The sequence below is a fragment of the Macrosteles quadrilineatus genome, unplaced genomic scaffold, assembly GCF_028750875.1.
Source record: "Macrosteles quadrilineatus isolate MER2022 unplaced genomic scaffold, UCM_ALF_1.0 Scaffold_7__1_contigs__length_78375512, whole genome shotgun sequence".
Lineage (NCBI taxonomy): Eukaryota > Metazoa > Arthropoda > Insecta > Hemiptera > Cicadellidae > Macrosteles > Macrosteles quadrilineatus.
In genome coordinates this window covers 64,679,613-64,685,275 of record NW_026542600.1, presented here as the reverse complement: position 1 = coordinate 64,685,275, position 5,663 = coordinate 64,679,613, and positions in this window count along the sequence as shown.

Below are 5,663 nucleotides of genomic sequence, written 5' to 3'. Positions count from 1 at the left end.
ACAATAATTATGTTGGGTACGATACCACAGAAAACATACTACTATAACCCAGAATGCCAACCGCATGGTAAAAAGCAAGTGTTTTGAGAGAGCTTTGCCTGTCAATTCGGCAGCGCCACCAGCGTTGCTATGCACTCAGCATAGCAACGCTGGTGGCGCTGCCTATGAATTGACAGGCAAAGCTCTCTCAAAACACTTAATGCTTTTTACCATGCGGTTGGCATTCTGGGTTATAGTAGTATGTTTTCTGTGACGATACCTACAAAAATTTACAAAATGTTAGATTTAAACACACATTAGAACAAAAAAGTGGTTTATCACACCTTAATAAATTAAAATAAATAGTAGTAAATTTTGCAAGTAATTTTTCTAATAATAACATATTTTTAATTTAGTCGCTCAAGAAACATTTCATCCTGTAGAATTGTAACAAATAGTGAACATCATCTGCGATCACTGAGATGGCTGGGCTCCACTTCAATCAACATTGGGGGGAGGGGGGCTCGAGTCCCTTCAACCAGCAATATCTGGGTATTTAACATCTCTATAGTCGGGAAGACCAGTTCTCCCCTCATCCAGACGTCTATGACGAGGACTTCTGTGAAGTTGTTGACGACTTCGCCGGACTCCGATGAGGAAGATCTCCCCCACGTGACTGTCAGCGAGGTGAAGGGCCACATCGCTCGGATCATGAACGACGCCAGTAGAGCAGGCAGGTAGCACGGCAAGTTACTTGCCTCTAAAGCAGCTTATAGACGGGGACAGTAGAGACGGCAAGTGCTGGCTGCAAGTACTTGCCATTTGCACTTACTGCATACTTTCTTTGTCTATAGGGGTACTTTCCTTTCCAGCGGCAAGAAAACTCAAACATGTTTGATTTTACTGGCCTGGCCGTGGCAAGTAGTGGGTCACGTGACCACTGGCGGCCAGAACTTTCCTGTCAAAACGTGTACTTGCCATGCACTTGCCTCCAGTAGTGCAGAGTGGCAAGTGAAATTATAGTTGATCAGTTGATCGTGTTTATAGAAGTGACAAAGTTGTTGTTTGTTAAAAGTACAAAGTTTGTTTGTTTAAAATGTCAGAGTGTCCTGTTGAGAAGGAAAAAAACATAAAGTGGAGTTGTGATGTCATCATCAAGTTTTTTAAGAGCTATCACAGCTAGAACAACAACACATTCAGCTATTGCTTCATTAAACGTTTCACAAAATTCTTCATCACAATAAGACATTCTAAACACAATTAAATTCAACTATCGACACCATTCACTAGCGATCTCAAAGCAGACTGGCTGCAAGTTCTTTCCTTGACACTTGCCTCCAGTACTTACCCAGAAACATACGGCAAGTGACGTAACAAGTTACCTGAGGTAAGTAGCCTGCCCACCAACTGGCCTCGTGTAAATGCAGCTTCAAAACAAGTCATATTTATTACCAATTCAAATAGCATTATATTTAGATTACCGAGTACATTGTTTTGCTGCTACAAAAAAGGTAAAAGATGCTTTTTGTTTACATAATGTTAAAATAGTAAAAGATCAAATAAATAAATTTGTAAATGTTGATCATCATGTATATCTATAAACATGCAAACTACACAGTTTTCTTTTTATCAATAAGAATAACATTGACATTTTAAATGTACCGTACAATCTTTTGTAATTTTCTCTGAAACCTTTGATTGTACAATACTTCAATGTACAAGATTATTTGTGTTTTTTAAGGTCTACACAAAGGTTAAACTAAAAATTGAGCATTTCCGTGTTTTAAGGGTGAAATAAAAAAACTAAATTTTTGAATTGTTGATTGTCTGATTTCCAATGGTTGTCAATATAATAAATGTTAATTTAGGCTATATTAACTGACTAAGTTTACTGTTACAGTTCAAGTTCAAGACATCTTAAAAGAAATTGAAAAGGATACTAGATTCCAAGAAGTCACAGAAGAAATAAAAAAAAGTTTCTGAAGCCAAAGAAATCAGAAAAGAAGTTGGATCGTAAGATGCAACTGAAACAAAGCCAAAAGTGACAATAACCCTGTAAACATCCAGTTTGTGGGATACAGGGGCTGAATGTCTATATTGAGTCAAGCTACCCTCTTTTTCCTTATTTCTCCATGAAAACTTTTAAATTTTTCATGCAGCTACAACCATTGACTATAGGTTATAGGCAATGCTACAACTCAGCACATTTCCATTTATATTTTCAATTTTAGTGTCTCATGGCCTCATTATGTTCTGTTTTAGCTATACCGTTAATGTAAACTGCCATTTTAGAAGTGTATCCCACAAATTCTGAGTTAACATTTACTTTTTAAGTGTATCAAGTAGACTGCATCAGTTATGTGGTTTGAAAACTCTACACTAATTTTAAGGATTATTTTCTTAAAAGGCCTTTCTAGATTACAATGTCTTAACTTACTTAATCATTAAAATAGATAATCAATTCATTATCAGCTAAAATACATATAAATATCCATAAAATATTGGGTTTGACTCCTCAGTCAAGATTAAAGTGCTTGACTAATTTAAGCCTCTAAACATGGTTTTCATTAAAAAAATTAAAATATCTGTAATTCTGTCAAAGACTCTATTTTTACTTATGACAGAATTACACTGGGCTTTGCCATTCAGACAGATGGTGTCCAATTGTTCCTGATGATGACAGGAATATTATAAATCAATTGTCATTTAACATTTTTTATACAGGGGGTTAATAGGGAATAAAAAATGCTAAATAAAAGTGTTCTTGGCATTTTTTCATAAAATCAGCCATTTTTTGTAATTTAAGTTTAAAAATTGAAATGGCCGCCATTTTGAAATCTTAAGATGAATCAAGCTAATTTTTTTTCAAACGTTGGTTTCTTTTACCTTAACATTCATACCATGTTTCAAAATGATAAGTTAAAAAACTTTTAAGATAAAAATGTTATTGTGAAAAAAAACTAAATGGCGGATATCTGGTTAATAAAGCAAATTTGGAAAAAAAATTATTCTTGATTTTCTCTTTATTTTGACCCATAGATTCATTTCCCGGAATTTGAGTGTTTACTTACGAGACACCCTGTATAACTATACTTACTGCCTTGTAAAGATTTACAGTATAAGTGTAAATATTTCATATAATATTGGAAGTATTATATTTTATTCATTTATTTACCAGGGGACTGATCCTTGCTTGGTAGTGTTTAATCTACTTATAGTAATAAAAAAAATAAAACATACACATTTTATAATTTACAAAAAGTGTTTTTTACTAAACCATACAATGTAAAATATGCAGTAAAACTAATTTTAGATTAAAAAATTTACCTTACATTAGGTAGTGCTACTGTACTTGCACAACATTTTTCTCACCTCTTGTTCTTGTTATACAAAACTGTTGTTCATTTTTTACACACAGCCGATGAAAAATGTGCAATAAACAAAATAACTTTGGTTTAAAAATGGCTCTTGTTAATAATTTTAATCACATAACCCAAAGTCTCACATAGGTATGTTTGTTAACAAAATCTTTCACTCTTGCTCTTTTACTTTTGAAGAAATGGAGCTTCCTTCTCCTCTTTTATTGATTTTGGCGTAATAGTTTTATTTTGATTGAAATCCCCTGATGTCAATGAATTTATTTTGAATATTTTTATCATTATAATTTTAAAGTAATCATGTAAAAAATAGAATTACTTTTATGTAAGTAAGGAGCTTGATTTATTCGTTTTGTATTAAAGACAGTTACAGAAACATAATAATACTTAAATATTGAAACAAAAAAACTGTTTGCTTCGTTTCAGATTATGTGCAATCAGGATCCTCTGTCCAAGAAGAAAATGAAGGCATTACAATATCTGCCTCAGGGGGCTTGCATAGTGAATACCTAAATGAGTAGAGGTAATGATTGAGGTAGGGGTGCCGCAAATGTATAATAATTGTATTTTGTCTTACAGGCACATCGGCACATGCATAGTGACAAGGCCAGATCACAGAGGTTTAGTTAGATGTCTAGCGTGATCCTCTAGAAAAACATTTTTTTTTACATCAAAGTTTACAGACATCTCATATACATATTTAGTGCTTGGTCCATTAAAAGCCACATCTCTCATCTCATCCCGTCAGTAAGTTTATACAACTCTAAATCTCTGTTTACCTAACAAATATTATTAAAATAAAGCATTAAATCATATATTGCAAATATCCTTTGAGGTCAGACTAAACCCGTTTAAGTACACTATGTGCGTGCAAGCATTGACTATTGGATACAGAAGAAGACACCTCGTCTATATGGATCAGCTGTCGCCAATTATTTACTAAAAAAGAACATAGTTGTGTGAGCCAGTCACAGATTGTGCTAGTGTCTAAAACTCTGTTTTGTACCTTATTTTTTTACTGACATAGTTGCTCGGTCCCAACAGTTGCTATAGCTCATATAAGTCATTCCATCAGTTTGACTTGGTAAAAACCATCGTGTAATTGGCAGAAATCAGTAATTTAGATCAACGCAATCTGTATGTGGCTCACATAAACTAAGACAAATTTGATTAAAAACCTGGCTACAACTTTAACATGGGGATGGAATGTCAAGTTGTTGTATTAATAGTCAAAGGTGCAAGCTACCGCAACCTTTACCTCTTCACTATGTGATGTACAAGCTACCACGACCTCTACCTCTTCACCATGTGATGTACATGCTTCCCCACCCTCTACCTCTTCACTAAGTGATGTGCAAGCTACCACACCCTCTACCTCTTCACTATGTGATGTACAAGCTACCGCGACATCTACGTCTTCACTATGTGATGTACAAGCTACCGCGACCTCTACGTCTTCACTATGTGATGTACAAGCTACCACGATGACCTCTACCTCTTCACTTTGTGTGTGCAGGGCTGGCCTTGGGTTGAGTGGGGCCCAGTAATATTTAGAGTATGGCCCCTTACTACACAAATGTAGTATACCAACAATACAATATGTGTAATATTATATTTATGTTCCCCTTTTTTCTTTTCTACAATTGACGTAAAACTCAATTAATTTATTTTTAGAATATTTTGGTGTTTTTCTGGGTTGTGCCTCTTGCACATTCCTAAGGCCGGCTCTGTGTGCGTGCACGCTACTCCGACAACAACCTCTACCTTTTCACTATGCTTTGTGTCTTGGTAGGTTGTTGTTATGTAGTGTTTTTTTTTTTTTTTTTTTTTTTTTTTTTTTTTTTTTTTTTTTTAATATGGATACAATCTTTAATGTTTGTTAGTGTTCTTACTTCAATATTATTTATTCAAGCCTACAATGAAATAAAGAAATTTGCTGAATTTTAAGTAATATAAAAAAAAATAAATAGCCTGGAAGAAAATCATTTTCCATGAGGATAAAATGGGAAGCATTATTCTGTGCTTATTACTTCAAATATCTTAATAATAGGCATAATTTAAGTGTAATAGAAACCGTTTTCTTGTTAGGCTGATTGAATGGTAAACATATGAATTCAAAAAAATTTAGTGGCACAATCTTATTTCCTCTTCATACAAACACACAGCAAACAAGATTTTTGGCTGTTTTATGGATCCCAAGACCAAACACCTTGAGTGTCTGTTTAGTTTACCAACTACAGTAATAGCTTACTCCCCTTAAGATATCCCCTTAAGATAAATTGGAAAAACAGGAATGAAACACCAAGC